The following is a 19800-nucleotide window of genomic DNA, read 5'->3' as shown; positions in this document are numbered from 1 at the left end:
TAGCTTTTACAGTAGTATTTTGTTTTCCCCCTCTTTTAGATCTGTATGTTGGCTTACTTAACTGATTGCTTTCCAATTGTGGTTTCCTCCATCCTATTTCTTCTTACTTCTTTTTTATTAAAAGAAGCCCTTTCAGTATTTCTTTTAGAATGGATTTAGTATTGCTGTACTCGTTTAGCTTTTGTTTGTTGGAGAAATTCTTTCTTTTCCCTTCTATTTTAAATGATACTCTTGCTGGATAGAGTATTCTAGACTGCAAATTTTTTCCTTTCAGAACTGTAAATACATTTTGCCACTTTCTTTTGGCCTGTAGTGTTTCTGTGGAGAAATTAGCTGATAGCTTTATGGGGTTTCCCTTATAATTAACGCTTAGTTTTTCTTTTGCTGCCTTTAGAATCCTCTCTGTCTTTAACTTTTGCCATTTTTATTATAATATGTCTTGCTGTGGGCCTGTTTATGTTTAACTTGTTTGGGGCCCTCTGTGCTTCCTGTATCTTGATATCAGTTTCCTTTAGATTTGGAAAGTTTCCAGCGATAATTTCTTCAAATATATTTTGAATCCCCTTTTCTTTTTCTTTTCCTTCTGGAATTCCTAATATGCGTAGATTGGCCAGCTTTATATTCTCCCATAGACCTCTTATATTACTTTCAAGTTTTTTCATTTGTTTTTCTGTCTGCTGTCCTTTTTGGGTGATTTCCATTATTCTATCTTCCAGGGCAGTAATTCTTTTCTCTGTATTATTCATTCTGCTCTTTATTGCCTTTAGCTCAGTTTTCATTTTTGCAAATGAATTTTCTAATTTTTCTATGTTCCACTTTATATTTCCTAGTTCCTTTCTAATGGAATCTGCATTACTTTTTATCTCCACTCTTAATTCATTGATATTCTGCATTAATTCCTTCAGTATTTTCACTATCTCCCTTTTGAACTCAATGTCTATCAGACTGCAGAGGTTTGTTTCATTGTTTGCTACTTTAGGTAAATTCTTCTATTCCTTTAACTGGGAATGGTTTCTGAGCTTCTTCATCTTGCTTATGTTTTTCTTTTTCTGTGAGTTTGGGAAAGCCAAACTGTAGTCTTGGGGGGATACTTCTATGCAAGAGCACCCCTTTGTATTTTCTGGGGGGTTACTATTTATTTTTGGCATGGGAGTTTGAATATTGCTGACTCTTTCTTTGGTCTAAGCAGGCTGTTATCCCCAGGCTGCTGAATGTTTTTCCAGGGAGAAGGAGGCAATGTGTAGGGCTAGTTGTCAGTGTCTGGTTGCTGGGCTCTTAACAGCAGCAAGGACTTGTAGGAAGGTGCAGCTGGCTACTCCTAGGTGCAGGGCCTTGGGAAATGGTAATGAGCCTTATGCAGATTGACAAGGTGCCCAGAGCATTTGGCAGTGGCAGCAGCAAGGTGTGTGAGCTCCCAGGGGAATGAGAGCAAGAACAGGTAGTGTTCAATTGCAGTGCCCTCCTCTGAGGTGATTGGCACCGCAAGTGGTCTGTTCAGGGACCCCCCAGTGGTAGTGGGCCATGTCCACCTCTGGAGCCAGTGATAACTGGTGGTTTGCCCCTGCCACCTGCAGACCATGCAAGAAGCACCTTGTCTCACTTAGCCCACACAGGATGTGCTACACAGGCTGCTCCTAGTTGCATGATCCTGTGAAGTGACAGAGATCAAGTCTGTGGGCACAGCCCAGAGCCTTCGGCAGTGGAAGCAACTGGGCTGGTGTGCTTCCAGGGGTTTGAGAGCAACAACTGGTGATGTTTGGTCACAGTGCCCTCCTCTGTGGTGCCCTTGAGGTAATGGAGGCCTCAGGTGGTGCCTGTTCATGGACTCTTAGTAGTGCTGGGCCATGCTCACCTTTGGAGTCAGTGATGACTGCGGTGATTTGTCCCTGCTACGTGTAGACCATGCAAGAAGCACCTCGTCCCACTTAGCCCCCACAGGATATGCTGCACCAGCTGCTCCTAGTTGTAGGTTCCTGGGAAGAGACAGTGATCAAGTGTCTGGGCACTGCCCAGAGCATTTGGCAGTGGCAGCAGCTGGGCAGGTGTGCTCCCAGGGTAGCGAGAGCGACAGCAGGTGGTGTTCTGTCGCAATGTCCTTCTCTGTGGTGCCCTCTGAGGTGGTTGGGACTGCAAGTGGTTCTTGTTCAGGTATCCCCAGTGGCAGTGGGCCACGCCTACCTCTGGAGTCAGTGATAACTGCAGTGGTGTGCCCTCGCCACCTTCAGACCACGCAGGAGGCACCCCATCCCATTTAGGCCATGCAAGAGGTGCTGCACCAACTGCTCCTAGTTGTAGGATCCCGGAAGAGACAGTGATCAAGCATCTGTGCACCACCCAGAGTGTTTGGCAGTGGCAGATGCAGGGCAGGTGTGTTCCCAGGGGTGTGAGAGCAACAATGTGTGGTGCTTGGTTGCAGTGCCCTCTTTTTTTTTTTTTTTTTTTTGGCAAACCCCTGAAGTGACTGGGGCTGCAAGGGGAGGCCACTCACAGGCTCCCAGTGGTGGCAGGCCATGCCTCCATCCAACCTTGGAGAAAACTGCTACAGTCTATCTCTGCTCCCTATAGATCATGCAAGAGGCACTACATTGCTCTTAGCCACCCACAGCCCACACAAGAGGTGCTTGGTCATCTGCAGCCCTCACAAGAAGCACCCAGTCCCTTGTAGCCTGAGCAAGCAGCTTTTTGCCACCCATAGCCTGCACCAGAGCCACCCCGCCATCTGGGAGCCCATGTGTGCATGTGTGGGGAGATTCCTATGGATGTCTGCCCCTCCTGCTCTCGCTCTCTCCAACAATGGGACCTTGCTTCTCCTGTGGGCCCAGACCTCCTCCCGTGTTCCTTCTGTCGTGGAGTTTCACTCCCTAGTCTGTAGCACACCACTCCCCCACCCATGACATACTGCTCCTTAGTCCTGCAGCCTTTCCCCACATAGCAAACCCCAGTCCTCTTCCTGGGACTGACCTCTGGAGCCTAAGTCTCAGCGTCCAGCCCCTGCCCAAGCGTCTCAGGCTGTGGTATCCAAGCAGGTGGTTCAGATGATCTGTGAAGCTCTCACTCTACTTTGCCCTCCTCAGTCCAGCTGCTGCGCTTTTCTCTGCAACTTTGAGGTCCCTCCATCTCTGCTGATCTTCCTGTCAGTTATGTGGCTTCCCAGGTTGTGGGCTCCTTTTCTCCTTCACAGCTCCCTCTCAGGAATGCTAGTTCCATCCTGATTCCTTTTCTCTCTCTCTCTCTCTCTCTCTCTCTCTCTTTTCTTTTGTTCTACCCAGTTATGTCAAGAGTTTCTTGCCCTTTTTGGAGGTTGAATTTCTTCTGCCAGCATTCAGTTGATGTTCTGTGCAAGTCGTTTTACATGTAGATGTGTTTTTTTTAATGTGTTTGTGGGAGAAGGTGCCATCTTGATCTCTCATTCCATTACTACTTGCTTTAAATTTATGTTGAAGTTTTATTAAAAGAGGAAACTTCGTCTTTACAATTTAGCAAAGGCAAAGTGATATCTATGGAAATATAAAGAATAATGCAGTAATGTAAAAATATCCTCCACTTAACCTATGCTTCTCAGTGGCAGCTGGAAAGATTTTGGCCTATGCCTTTCATTCATCTCTCATTCTTATTTTTTTTTACCAGTATTATATTTGTTAAGAAATGAGACCTTGTATTCGTTTAAGGAACTAGGTTAATTGAACAATGTTAAAATTAAAAACAATTGTCATTAATTACAACATTATTTTTTCTAATTATTTTTTTATTATGGAAATTCTGAAATATATGCAGAATTAAGGACAATTACTCAGTAATCCACATACACCCAACACCCAGTTTAAGCAATTATGGCCACTGTTGTTTTCATCCACTCCCTCCTTCCATGCGCTGGAGTGCTAAACCAAAACATTTTTTGAGGTATAATTTACAAATTATAAAATTCACCTATTTTTTGTATAAAATTTAATATATTTTAGTAAATTTACAGAGTTGTATAAATATAATCACATTATTTTAGAACATTTTTAATCAATCAGATTAAAATCAATCAGAGATTCCTTATAACATTTTTTTTTTTTTTTCTGTTTCCCACCCTGAGCCCCCTGCAACTGTTGATCTGTTTTCAATCTCTACATTATTTTATTGGTAATGGGAGCAATATTTATTATAGTAATGTTTTATGTGAGGAAGTTTCTCAAACCATATTTATATCATTTTTGGAAATGCTATGCTATAAGCAGTCATTATCTCTATTTTAGATATGAAGAAACCTAGGATTAATTGATTTACTGATTAAACTCAACATCACATCTTGGTGATGATGAAGAAATCATTTGATCTAAACTCTGCCAGAAAACCGGGCTTCTTTTTCTACATGTACTGCTTGATGACTTATGTTATAGTGTTTATAAATGCTTTCATATATTCAGTTATCTATCAAGTGGTCATTGGCATTTAAACATATCAGGCATCTGGGTTTCAAATATAGCTTTGTTTCTGTTGTTAAGGAATTCATATTATGTGGAGGAATATGACAAATAGATGGGGAATATGACAAATTAGCATAGTAATATATATACATGTGTATGTGTATACGTAGTGTATGTGTCTTTGCATGTGCATGTATATTTATATTTATGTGTGTGTGTAAAAGTGATCAGTTCTGCCTGGAGATTCACAAGTGGCCTCCCATTAGAGTTGGTGTTTAATTTGACAATGAAAGTGTTCACAGGTTGAATGAGGGGTCAAGGTGGGTCAAGGTCATTCCAGATGACAGGAAAGGTATTGCAATACAGACTGGTATTACTTTGCCTATCTATTCTCTCTGTTTTTCTCCTTTTCTTTCTCATCAAGCTCTTCTTCCCTTTCCCCCTTTCTCTCTAGTGTTATGTTTTGCTTTTTAATTTCTCTTCTCTCTAGTGCCTTCCTCTAGACTTCTTTAAACCCATAGGCACCTTTGCATAAATTTTTAAAAATATGTCCCTTCTTTGAAGTATGCAAACCTGTACCAAGATGCAGGGGACTAGTGAGTAAGTCTGGGATTCATCTCAGTCCCCACTCTCTAGGGACCTGAGTAGAGCACATTCTGCACCACTTGAAGAGATGAGGTGGCTCTGAACTCCCCTCGATGTGAGTGTCTTCCCCTTCTTTAATCTCCTGAGATGCCTGATCCATCGTTTCCCTCTCTTTCTCTTTCTTTCTTCTTTCTTTCTCTCTCTCTTTTTTTCTTCTTTCCCTCTCTCCTTTTCTCTTTCTTTCTCTCTCTTTTTCTCTTTCTTTCTCTCTCTTTTTCTCTTCCTTTCTTTCTCTCTCTCCTTTTCTCTCTCTCTATCTCTCTTTCTTTCTTTCACCATACCTGCGTCACATGGAAGTTCCTAGGCTAGAGGTCAAATTGGAGCTACACCTGTTGGCCTACACCACAGACACTGCAACATGGGATCTGAGCAGCATCTGTGACCTATACCACAGCTCTCGGCAATGCTTGATCCTTAACTCACTGAGCGAGGCCAGGGATCGAACCTGCCGCCTCACAGACACTATATCGAGTACCCACTGAGCCACAAGGAAACTCTTGCCTCTTCTTTTTTTTTTCTTTCCTTTCTTATTCTTTTTTCATTATACACTTTTTCTTTGTACCCTTATCCCTCCTCTACTAATCATAATATGAAACTTCAGTAGACATTTAGAGGCTTTTATTTACTTACTAAAAACAAACGAGAGTTTCATGCTTTTATTTTATACACAAAAAACACATAAATAAATTTGCTTTTGTGTGTATCCCTGAAAAAAATTCCTTATAATGATTTTCTGTGGAAAAATACTTTCCCTATCTGTATGTTCTGGTACTACTAAGGATGGCGAGTTTTCTACCTGACAGAAAATGTGCTGCCGTTTGTCATGAGCTATGGAAAATCTGTGAGCAATAGTGTTGAATCAGTGAAAACACTTTCCTTCAGATTGCTAGAATTATCAAAGTGAAACCTGTAATGCTTGTCAAATAGGCTCTGGGATAACATTTTGTAAGTTACGGCAGGGATGAAATGCTTTGTTGCAAAAGTCAGAATGATCTAGGTAGGACTTTTTAGGCAGTTTGGATACTAGAATGGGAACAGCTGAGAAATCAGTTATCTGACAGTCAGCAAAATGAAAAGTCTCTCTGTAAGCATCCTGCAAAGGGCAAATAGTATATGCTATATCAGTTTAAAAAGTCTGAATGAAACTCTGGACATGGGGTAGTAAATAAAAACTTTAGAAGGAGAATCTGGCAGGGAGAGTATGGAAATCCGTAAGTAAATGTTCTGCTGGATTTGCAGATTATAACTTAATTCTAACTACACATGAGAATTACTTGCAGTTCTTTTAAAAAATACCATTGCCAAGAAGGGGCCTAGATAAGGTTTGCTTTGTCTTGATTTTTTTGCTCCCCAGGTGATTTATTCTGATGTTTTCTTAACAGCTGAGAACCACAGTATTACTCTTGTCCACGAAACTCTTTCCTACCGTATTTTTAGTGAGGAGCAAAAACTACTAGCTTCATTTCTTTAAATAGTCTATTATAAAACTACAGGAATTAATGGGAAACATGCTAAAAACACTGAAATTTAACTACAGTGCACCTTACCTCTTTTAAGCTTCATTATTTTGTAACCAGAAAGGAAGGAGATTGTGGAATCTTTTCTCTGAATCATACTAATTCTAATAGAGAATTACGGTTTTTCTTCATTTTGTGGCATTCTGGGGGGTGTAAAAAAACCAATTAAATGTACCTCTCTTGTTTCTTTAAAGAAACTTTAAAAATCAGGTTAACTAAAATAATGTTTTGAGGAATTCCTGTAGGGGACGCACACATGTGAGCTGTGAATGATAAGGGAGAGACCATCAGATCAAACTTGGAGTTATTCAAGTCAGTATTCACATTTGTTGTCTAATATCCATCAGAGCAGGGACAGTTTTTGTCTTGTTTATTGTTAGCAACAAGCCTGGCTCTGAGCCTGGAACAAAGTAGGTGCTCTGTAAATATTTGTTGAATGAATGAAATTTATTAGAAGGAAGGAAAAGCTGACGGTAGGGAACCTGCTAGAAAAAAACATCAAGTGCCAGACATGCCCAGGGCTGTTGCATGAGGGAAGGAGAGAGGGAATCCTTGCTTGTGTTGTAGCAGTCTTGGGTGCCTCATAGAACCAGGCCCCCAATTTTGGTGACAGGAGAGAGGGACATCACTAGAATTTGGATGAGTCTTGGTGAAGGGGTGTACATGTTGTTTGGAGAATCAGGCTGATGCCTGATCCAACTCTTTGGATTCCAGCTCCTGCAGAAGCAAGAGAAGCTAGTGCCCAGGAGCATGTAGTCACGATCTGAGAGGAATCACTATTAATTATTTCTCTATATTCATGCAGCATTCTTTTTAAGGTAGGACATCCCCCTTCAGAATCCTCTGACATAATGAGGAGTGAGAGATTTGGAGGCAAGGGGAAGCTGGAGTTTCTCTTTAAAGCATTGTTTTAAGATGGATAATTTCATTCAATCTTTGTGACTTGATTGGGATAGATTTGGATACCCTTTCCTCGTTTTCTTTTAATTCCTACAGTTAAGGGAATACCTATAATCACATACCACCTAGAGAAGCTGTACCTTCATATCTTTCATACATTTCATTTGTGTTATGTTATACTGTTATGCTAATTATATATTTTAACTTGCAATTTGATTTATAGCACCTCTTCTTCTCTAATTCTATTTTTTTAAACAGATATTTCTCTTTTCAGAATACACCGGAAAGAATACACAGGAAGGGCAACAATAGATTTAACAAAACTTACTGAGCAAACACTATCCAAAATCTGATAATATAAACATAGGAAATGAAACGTAACAGAAAAAGAAAGACAAAACCCCCACTAACATTTTTATCAGAGGGCCCTATCACATGAAGCACCAACTTCTCCTTATTTGTAGATATAATAATTTTCTGCATTTGTAAGAAAAACTTAGCTTTTCCTGCCAGATGAGTGATAGAATATACCACTTTAGCGTTTTTTTATTTCAAAATTCTGACAAAACTTTGTCGAATTTATGAGCAGAATTTCAAAAGAAAGTTATTACACTGTATTAGACAATCATTTAATAATAGAGGGGAATTCCTGTTGTGGCTCAACATGTTAAGAACCTGACCAGTATCCATGAGGATGCAGGTTCGGTCCCTGGCCTCACTCAGTGGGTTAAGGATCTGGTTTTGCCACGAGTTGCGGTGTAGGTCGCGGACATGGCTCACATCTCGTGTTGCTGTGATTGTGGCATAGGCTGTCAGCTGTGGGATCTGGGGTTGCCATGAGCTGCGGTGTAGGTTGTGGCATAGGCTGACAGCTGTGGGATCTGGCATTGCCGTGGCTGTGGTGTAGGCCTGCAGCTGCAGCTCTGGTTTGACCCCTAGCCTGGGAACTTCCGTATGCCATGGGCATGGCCCTAAAAAAAAATAATAGAGGAAAAAATGTTAATATCAGCAGTTAACTGTAGCCAAGTCAGCCAGCCTTTTAACTCAGTAATTCCAACTTATTATAGATAAGGATTAAATAGTGGAGACACAAAAGGAAAAGCTGTATGTGTGTTTTGTTGTTGTTGCTGTTGTTGCTATTTGAAGGCGTGTCCTCAACTTGAACTCATTTGACTCAAATGTAAAATCTCAGAAAATTTAAGCCAGTAGAAATTCCACTTTTTTTCTTGGCTGATGTACTAGCATGGTGGAACAGCTGAAAACCACGTTTTCATGTGTTCGTAATTTCAGCTCCTCAAGACTGAACAAGAATCAACACTGACAATTCTCTTCTTTACCACCACTTCCTCTATTCTATCAATTACCAGTCTGATGTTTTCTGTAATTATCTATGATTTCCACTCTTTCTTTTCATCTCATCATCATTAGAATCTACCAACATACTTTCCCAAGACCACAGCTAGACCCACCCAGCTTATGCCATTCTCTCTTCATCTACACTGTTGCATTGCCTGGTACATTCTCAAAACAGTATATAAGCTGACCTTTTAAAAATGCAAATCTTGAAATGCCCATTGTGGCTCAACAGAAGGGAACCCCACTAGTATCCATGAGGATGCAGATTTGATCCCTGGCCCAGCTAGTGGGTTAAGGATCCAGTGTTGCTATGAGCTGTTGTGTATGTCATGTGGCTCAGATCTTGTATTGCTGTGGATGTGGCTGTGGCTGTGACATAGGTTGACATCTGCAGATCTGATTCAACCCCTAGTCTGGGAACTTCCATATGCTGCCAGTGCAGCCCTAACAAAACAAACAAACAAAAAATCTATTTTATCATTTCTCTACTTTAACCCTTTTTCATATAACTTTTAAGATGACATTTCAAGTTCTCACTGTGGCCAAGTCCCTCTATAATGTCTACCTCTTTTTTTAATTTTCATTTGGCCTCAGCATGCAGCTTAATGCAGCTTGATCTGGGCTCTCAGTTCCTAGGCCAGAGATTGAACCTCTTTTTGGTGCAAACACCAAATCCTAACCACTAGGCTACCAGGAACTCCCCTATAATCTCTATCTCTAACCTCGTCACACAATTATCACTCTTTCTAAAGTCAGTTCCTTTGAACATATGTGCCGCATCTTAATCAATTCATCTGTTGATGGACATATAGGTGTTTTCTATGTCTTGGCTATTGTGAATAGTGCTGCAATGAACATAGGGGTGAGTGTATCTTTTTGAATTATTGATTTGTCCAGATATATGCCCAGAAGTGAGATTACTGGATCATATGGTAGTTCTACATTTAGTTTTCCGAGGAACTCTCATAGTGTTTTCCATAGGGGTTGTACCAATTTACATTCCCACCAACAGCGTAGGAGGGTTCTCTTTCCTCCACACCCTCTCCAGCATTTGTTGTTTGTAGACTTGTTAATGATAGCAATTCTGACTAGTATGACATGTACCTCAAATACTCTTGATTTGAACTTCTCTAATAGTGCTGAACTCAAAACAAACATAACTTCTTTGGAGGAAACTTCACTAACCATTCAGTCTAAATTAGGTTCTCATATTATTATCTTTCAGAGTTCATAATGCTTTCCTTTACAACAGTTTCCCAATTTGACATAATAGATTTATTTGTCAATTTTCAATATTCCTAATGTCATGTTTTCCACCTTACGCTATAAGCTCAATTAAATAAAAAATCATAGCTGTTTTGTTTACCACTGTACTCCTAAAACTTATTCAGTGTCTGGTACATATTAAAGGTACAATAAATATAGAAACATTAGGTAGAAACATATCTCTATTTATAGATATAGAAACTGTAACTTAGAAAACTAATAAAACTTGCTTCTAAGTCATACTGCAATAAAGAGGAAGAAACAGGTTTCGAATTCAAGTAAGTAGAATTCTAATGTCTGTTCACTTATTCAACTGAACCACTCCTCTTTATCATAACTGTCTCAGCTAATCGGATATACAAGAAACTTATGACAAGACTGCCCATCCTTTTTCTTTAGTTTAACAGCCTTGATGAACAGTTTCAAACAAATTACTATTCAACAGTGCCAACTAGTTGAGTGTACAATGCCCATTCCACTTAGGCAGTGGCCAAATTGTAGATGAGCAATGAGAATGACAGTTGTACTCTGATATATAATGAACTAGTGAATCAAAATGTTTTGAAAGAGTTAAATTTATCCTCCATTTGTTCAGCATCTGGCAAAGCTACCATTGGCAACTGTGAGGAAGTTGTTTTCCATATGCAGGTGGTAGAAGGGAAATTACAAACACATGAAAACGTGGTTTTCAGCTGTTCCACCATGCTAGTACATCAGCCAAGAAAAAAAGTGGAATTTCTACTGGCTTAAATTTTCTGAGATTTTACATTTGAGTCAAATGAGTTCAAGTTGAGGACACGCCTTCAAATAGCAACAACAGCAACAACAACAAAACACACATACAGCTTTTCCTTTTGTGTCTCCACTATTTAATCCTTATCTATAATAAGTTGGAATTACTGAGTTAAAAGGCTGGCTGACTTGGCTACAGTTAACTGCTGATATTAACATTTTTTCCTCTATTATTTTTTTTTAGGGCCATGCCCATGGCATACGGAAGTTCCCAGGCTAGGGGTCAAACCAGAGCTGCAGCTGCAGGCCTACACCACAGCCACGGCAATGCCAGATCCCACAGCTGTCAGCCTATGCCACAACCTACACCGCAGCTCATGGCAACCCCAGATCCCACAGCTGACAGCCTATGCCACAATCACAGCAACACGAGATGTGAGCCATGTCCGCGACCTACACCGCAACTCGTGGCAAAACCAGATCCTTAACCCACTGAGTGAGGCCAGGGACCGAACCTGCATCCTCATGGATACTGGTCAGGTTCTTAACATGTTGAGCCACAACAGGAATTCCCCTCTATTATTAAATGATTGTCTAATACAGTGTAATAACTTTCTTTTGAAATTCTGCTCATAAATTCGACAAAGTTTTGTCAGAATTTTGAAATAAAAAAACGCTAAAGTGGTATATTCTATCACTCATCTGGCAGGAAAAGCTAAGTTTTTCTTACAAATGCAGAAAATTATTATATCTACAAATAAGGAGAAGTTGGTGCTTCATGTGATAGGGCCCTCTGATAAAAATGTTAGTGGGGGTTTTGTCTTTCTTTTTCTGTTACGTTTCATTTCCTATGTTTATATTATCAGATTTTGGATAGTGTTTGCTCAGTAAGTTTTGTTAAATCTATTGTTGCCCTTCCTGTGTATTCTTTCCGGTGTATTCTGAAAAGAGAAATATCTGTTTAAAAAAATAGAATTAGAGAAGAAGAGGTGCTATAAATCAAATTGCAAGTTAAAATATATAATTAGCATAACAGTATAACATAACACAAATGAAATGTATGAAAGATATGAAGGTACAGCTTCTCTAGGTGGTATGTGATTATAGGTATTCCCTTAACTGTAGGAATTAAAAGAAAACGAGGAAAGGGTATCCAAATCTATCCCAATCAAGTCACAAAGATTGAATGAAATTATCCATCTTAAAACAATGCTTTAAAGAGAAACTCCAGCTTCCCCTTGCCTCCAAATCTCTCACTCCTCATTATGTCAGAGGATTCTGAAGGGGGATGTCCTACCTTAAAAAGAATGCTGCATGAATATAGAGAAATAATTAATAGTGATTCCTCTCAGATCGTGACTACATGCTCCTGGGCACTAGCTTCTCTTGCTTCTGCAGGAGCTGGAATCCAAAGAGTTGGATCAGGCATCAGCCTGATTCTCCAAACAACATGTACACCCCTTCACCAAGACTCATCCAAATTCTAGTGATGTCCCTCTCTCCTGTCACCAAAATTGGGGGCCTGGTTCTATGAGGCACCCAAGACTGCTACAACACAAGCAAGGATTCCCTCTCTCCTTCCCTCATGCAACAGCCCTGGGCATGTCTGGCACTTGATGTTTTTTTCTAGCAGGTTCCCTACCGTCAGCTTTTCCTTCCTTCTAATAAATTTCATTCATTCAACAAATATTTACGGAGCACCTACTTTGTTGTGGTTGTATCACTGGTTGAAAAAGAAAACCTCAAAGAAATCTAGCTTTGGATGAGGAATCTTTGGGACATGTTGAGTTTGAGGCAACTTTCATACATTTGAAATATATAGGAGATCTTCAGATATGTAGATCTGAAGCTATAGAAGAGCTAAGAAATGATAATATAAAACTAGCAATTATCAGTGGTAGAGTAGATTGCCTGGGGAGAAAGCCAAGTACAAGCAAGTAGAGAATGAAGGAGAGAAGGGACAGTAACTGAGCTGTTATGGATATCAGTGCAATCTAGGAAAATCAACAGTGCAGGTGAGGGTGGCTGAGCAGGAGGGAATGAATATTTAGGAGGGATGTGACATCATGGGTAAGTACGTATTTCACTACATAAAAAAATCTGCTAAACTGTTTTTGAGATTAGCTGTACCACTTTGCATTTCTACCAGCAAAATGTATGAGTTCCAGTTTCTCTACAGTTTGACAATCACTAGGTAGTCAGTTCTTAGCCTTAAATTTTTTTTTTTCCCATTTCATTTGGGGTGTATGGTAGTATCTCATGTTTTAATTTGCATTTTGCTAATGGCTAATAAGTTTGGGGACTTTTTTCATGTGCTTATCATCTGTACATCTTCTGCATGTTTTCTTTGGTGAAGTATTTGTTCAAATATTTTGCCCATCTAAAAACTGGGTTATTGTAGTTCCCTTTGTGGCGCAGCAGAAACAAATCCGACTAGGAACCATGAGGTTGCAGGTTCGATCCCTGGCCTTGCTCAGTGGGTTAAGGATCCGGCGTTGTTGTGAGCTGTGTTATAGGTTGCAGACGTGGCTGGGATCTGGCATTGCTGTGGCTCTGGCATAGGCCAGTAGCAACAGCTCCGATTAGACCCCTAGCCTGGGAACCTCCATATGCCGTGGATGCGGCCCTAAAAGGACAAAAGATTAAAAAAAAAAAAAAAAGCAAAAAACCTGGGTTATTAATTTTCTCACTGCTGAGTTTCGAAAGTTCTTTATATCCTTTGGTAAGTCTTTTGTTGGGTATGTGATTTTCAAAGTATTAGCAGAGCCTGTATAGCTTTTCCTTCTCTTGTCAATCTTTACAGAAGAAAAGTTTTTTGATCTTGGTAATGTCCATTTTTATGTTTTTGTCTTTTATGGATCATGCTTTTGGTATTTTATCTAAGGACTCTTTGGAAAGACCATCATTTGTGCATTGAATTTCCTTGTACCTTTGTAGAAAGTAATTGTCTATTACTAACTGTGAAAGGAAGTAAAAGGAAAAGAATATTTGACTATTAGGAATGAAAATCCTGATAGGATCAAATGAATGATTATTGACTATTATGGATTTAATACACATGCAAAAGACATTCAAAAGATATTAAGTGATTTAAGTTTGAGAGAAAAGCACACTATCTTCACATAAAAGGAACCTTCCAGACTTATTTAATGGTTGCTCTAATGGATGCAAAGCAGAGTAATTATTTTTGCTGGGGAAGGGAGAGATCATACCAGAAAAGTTCAACTGAATTTTTGTGCACTGTAATTTCTGTCTTATATAAAATAACAGTAACCACTGTGATAGTATCCATTTCCCTAACTCAAATGTCTATAATTAAGCAACCGAATTCACCCATCCTTACTTATTATGAATGTCAGAGCTTTTAAACCTTAATAGCTTTCGCAGTGCTCCTCAACTGAGCAAAATTTAACAGAACAGAATAAAAATGTCTCAAAGATATCCAGGAGCTAATGAATAGATGACTTGTTTCCTTGCTTTCTATGTCTTTATTAATAGATACAAAGAGAGCTATATTAGGTGATTTTCCTCATAGACCTTAAATTTCCTTTCTTATCATCTTCATTTCTTTTATTATTTTAGTACTCAATACCATTTGAAATACTTAGAGAAATGCCTTAAGATGTACGTACTGATTCAGAAACTAAGGAGCAAGGCATGAGTCAAGGATTTAGTATAGGTTGATGCCAGTCAAGGTTGGATATACAAACAAAACCCTTTCCTTTTAACAGGAAAGTATTTCAAAACAGGGCTTGTTGACTTAACAACACCTCTGCCTCTTGCAATAACAAAATAGGAGTTAAGCTTCCAAATATTTAGTTTATGAAAGACAGGTGGCTAAGGTCAGCTCTAACCCTGAGGAAAACTCATTGCTTAGTTTCCCTGCATTTCTCAGGGGCACTGTGGCTATATGTAATAGTTAAAATCAAGGCTTGAGATGAAGTAGAGTCTACAGTTTGCAATAATTATTTCTAAATATGAGTCATTTTCCTGAAAGGGAGTTTCTAAAGGTCTGACATCACCTTATCATCTAAAGTTAAAATTTTGTAGAAAATTGATAAGCTTGTAGTATAGATAATTTGATCTTACTTCCTGGGGAGTGAGTTTGTACATCATCCACTTAACACATCTATAATATCTCAGAACAGGGTTTTGAGTTGTTCATTAAGTGTTTGTTGAATATATTGAATAATTGATAGAACTGGGACTAGGATCTCCATTCCCTTAATTACTAGTTCTTTTTTCTAATTACTTTAAAACTAAAATTTAAGCTCCAACAAATTAGACACAGTAAATAAATTCCCTTACAAGAGTCTGGTTTACAAGTGTTTTAAAAAAACCTAATTAACAACTCTACAGCCAACAAACTTTGTTTTCCCATCCTTAGAAGTTTGGAAAAGTAGTTTAAGATATTTTGCTAAGCCTATAGCAACTGACAAGTTTCCTTCCTCTCATTTTGAATTGCTTCTTCATTGACTCACTCTGACGCCAATATTGCATTAGCCTGCTTTACAAAAACTAGTAATGGAGAGATAAGGGAATTAAAACTTTTGGAGACATATTTGACAGTAAAAATATTAAATCTTTCACTAGGCTACCGAAAGCATTTGGCGAATACACAGATCAAATCTTGAGGCATTTTGAGTCACAGAATTGAATTAAAGGGGCCAAGAAGCAGTGTAAAATGAAACTCTGAGTTTTAACACACCTGGGACTTATTGGTATCTCATATCAATCTCCACTTTGTTTTTGCAGTAGAAAAAATCTAAATGTTGGCATCAAGATAATCTGGGAGTCTCGAATGGTAGAATTAGTTATAGCACAGGAACTCATTAAAGGGAATATATGACAGAGTTTTCTGAATTTTATTTTAGTCTATACTTTCACAAATTCTCAAAGGCCTCCAGGGCTATATCTGTCATCACAATTCTCAAGAGACTAGTAGAGTCTTTTTTAAAAATATAAATTGTGGAGAGTTGTTCATATACTATGAGGTTATCACAGCTGTGAGTTTCTTGTAAGGACCTTACATTTACCTTTATAATTAAAAAATATTTTAAGTTGAATAAATACCTAATCATAGTTTAAAATGTCAAATAATTCTTAACATTAAAAACCGTCATGCCTGCCACCTTCCCAACACTGTCTTCTAGCGTTCTGGTTAATTACTTCTGGCATTTACCTTCATGTATCTAACCAACTAAATACTGCAGTATTTTGCATTGTCATTTTGAACATTATATGTTGACTTCCTCCTGTAGTAATTGTAGATTTTACCTCCCCAATTCTTTCTTTCCTGCTTCTTTAACTGTGTATGGTAATATTATTATTATTTTTTTGTTAAATCCATAGTTACTCCTTCCATTAGCATGATTATGTGAAAAAGATTAACTGCCAGGTAGCATACCTTGTTTATATTTCTATTCTTGTACAACATTTTGCTTTTCCAGCTAAGAATCATATTTTTCTGCTTTTAGAATTACCTAATTTTCTTTTCCTTTTCCCTTTATTTTTTCTTTCATTTGCTTAATTTTCTTTAATCTGTGATATCTTGGTTCTTTTATCCTCTCCAATAACTCAGTAAAATGCCTTTTAATTACAATTTTCCACAGAGTCAGTCTCATCAGTTGATATATATCTGCTCCAGTTTTGTTTGTTTTTGGTAAATTGCTCATCAATCTGACACACTTCTGCTCGCCTCAGCTATAGTTACTATAGATCTGCAGAAATGCTATTTTGGTGATTCCTTTTCCCTATCCCCTTGGAGCTTTAGTTTTTCAAATTCCATGGCTTTTTCTTCCTTGCTATATTTCCTCTGGTAGCTTTGTGATACTGAATACATGAGAGGTAAAATATTAATATTTTTAATGTTGGAAAATGTTTCTTTCTTTACCCTATTGTTTGATTAATAATTTGGATAGATATACACATTTAGGTCAGAAATAATGTGGCTTTAGAAATAAGAAGGTTATGATTCACTGCTTTCTAGCCTTCATATTGGAGGGGCTTTTAGGAAGATTGATAATGTTAGTTCTCATTCTTTTTGTGTGACCTAATTCTTTTAGGATCACCTCTTTTTTCTTGCTGTTCTGAAATTGTATAAGGATTTGTCTTGATGTCTTTTTACGTCCATTTTGCTGGGCACTATTTAAAGGAGACTCATTTCCTTCCATTCTAGAAAATCTTACAGTTTTTATTTAAAAGAAATTCCTTTCTTCCATTTTCTCTGTTCTTTTTTTCTAGGAACACTTTCCCCTCCCAGCTTTGTTAAGATATAGTTGACATATAACATTGTGTAAATTTAAGGTGTACAACATGCTCAATTTGATATATGTATAAATTGTGAAATGCTTACCACAGTTGAATTTCTGGATATTCTTTAATTCACCTTTAGGCTTCCTTGGGCCATCCCATAGTTCCTTCATTCTTTTCTTTCTTTTCTCTTCCTCCTCTCCCCTCCCCTTTTTTCCCCTTGTTCTCTCTCTCTCTCTTCTCCCTGTCTTCTGTCTTCCTGCCTTTCTTTTCTTCCTGGTCATCACTTTCCCTGTCAATACATTCTGGGAGATATACTTTGTCATTTAACCTTTCTTTACTCATTTAATAAAACCACAAAACTTCATCCATCATATTTTTAATTCCAAGAGCTTTATCTTGCCCTGTACGTATTCATTTTGATCCTTCTAATATTTTCTTCTTTAGTAGATACATTATCATTTTTATCTTACTGAGAATATTATGTATAGTTTATCTTACAGTTTCTTCTGTTCTTTCCATTGTCTATATGTCATCTCAGTTTCTTTATTTTCTTCCTTTTTATTTGACATGCATTTTCATATGGAGGTTTTGTTTATATGTTTGGTCTTTCTTGTCTTTCCATTCATTTTAGAATGAATCACTAAAGTACTCGGGAAAATTATATGCATTGGTGGGTTTTTCTCTAGGATCGTCAGGTAAATGTTCTTTTTAAAAATTTTTGGACCTTTAAATATCAGTATATAAAACCAGGTATTGACTCATTTTTTTTTTTTCTGTAAAGGACCAAATAGTAAATATTTTAAGCTTTATGGGGATTTTACGGTCATCATCAAACTGCAGATGGTCCCCAACTCATGATGCTTTGACTTAACGATTTTTTGACCTTATGATGGTGTGAAAGTGGAATGCAATTGGTAGCAACCATACTTTAGATTTTGAATTTTGATCTTTTCCAGGGCTATGATATGCAGTACCATACTGTCTTGTGATACCGGGCAGCTGTATAGAGCTACAGCTCCACATCAGTCACACCACCATGAGGGTAAGCATTCAATCCACTGACAACCATTTTGTACTGTACAACTATTATTTTTCACTTTCAGTGCAGTATTCAATATATTACATGAAATATTCAACACAATTTTTTTTTCTTTTTAAGGCTGCACGTGTAGCATATGGAAGTTCCCGAGCTAGGAGTCAAATTGGAGCTACAGTTGCTGGCCTGTGCCACAGCCACAGCAACACAGGATCTGAGCTACACCTGTGACCTATGCTGCAGCTAGTGGCAATGCTGGATCCTTAACCCACTGAGTGAAGCCAGGGATCAAATTCATATCCTTATTGACACCATGTTGGGTTCTTAACCCGCTGAGCCACAGTAGGAACTCCCATCAACACAATTTTAAAATAGGCTTTGTGTTAGATGATTTTGCCCAACTGTAGGCTAATATAAGGGTTCTGAGAACATTTAAGATAGGCTAGGCTGGGCTATGATGTTTGGTAGGTTAGTTATATTCAATGAACTTTCAACTTAAGGATATTTCCAGCTTACGATGGATTTTTCGGGAAGTGACTCATGGCAAGTTGAGGAAGATCTGTACTCAACTTTGCCCTTACAGTGAGTGAAAATAGCCATAAGCAATATGTAAATGAATGGGTATGTTTATATTCCAACAAAATTTTACTTATTAAAAAAAAGTAGTGAGCTAAATTTGGCCTGAAGGCTCTAGTTTGCTGACCTGTGTCTGAGAACATTACTTTAAATTTACTCAACTTCTTTAGAGATGATTTTTCCAAATTTTTACCAGGGGTTTAGGATAAGGCAGAAAATCAGTCTGGTGGAGTTCTAGAGCTGGGTAGGGGAAAGTAGCTGAGGATTGTACCATTTAATATAGAGATCCTCATTTAGTATCTCATCTTTCCCCCTCTCCTGCTTGATATTCCCAAATTCGATGCTCTCATAGTTCTTGATGACAGTGTTTCTCAAACTAATATGCATATGAAATATCTGGGGATCTTATTAAAATACAAGTTCAGATTTATTTATTTATTTTTAAAATTTTTTGTCTTTTTAGGGCCGCACCTGTGGCATTTGGAGGTTCCCAGGCTAGGGGTCGAATTGGACTGCAACGTGGGATGTGAGCAGCATCTGCAACCTACACCACAGTTCATGGCAAAGCCAGATCCTCCACCCACTGAGCAAGGCCAGGGATCGAACCTACGTCCTCAAGGTTACTAGTTGAGTTCGTTGACCGCTGAGGCACGATGAGAACTCCCAAGTTCAGATTTATTAAGTATTAAGTTGGGCTAGAAAATTTGTATTTCTGAGTGATGCTGATGCTGCTGATCCTCACAGAACACTTTGAATACGTGGCAAGGGAATAGATACCACTTTTCCTCTGGGTAGAAAAGAGAAGATAATGTATTTGTCTCTGGAAACTTTCAAACAATCCTAATGCTTCCTGCCCCATTTCTCACTCCTGCCCATAGCTCAGATCCCTGAGTCTTTACAGTTTTCTATGGGTAAATAAATTTACTAGCTTTTTGTCAGTGCTCCTCTCTATAGGCATCTAGATTTTAAATTCCTGCTATATAAGTCATGTCGACTTTTTTCATTTATTTTCAAATTTTATGTTTATATTGCAGTTTCCTTCTTGGTCTTAGTGAAGGTGGAGTTTGTACTTTGTACTTTTGAAAAAGCATTTGGGATAATATTT

Source organism: Sus scrofa, chromosome 15 (genome assembly GCF_054392235.1).
Source record: "Sus scrofa isolate SSC_HxYL_T2T_F1_AM1 chromosome 15, Sscrofa_HxYL_maternal_Yorkshire_Landrace_v2.0, whole genome shotgun sequence".
Lineage (NCBI taxonomy): Eukaryota > Metazoa > Chordata > Mammalia > Artiodactyla > Suidae > Sus > Sus scrofa.
This window is presented reverse-complemented; position numbering follows the sequence as displayed.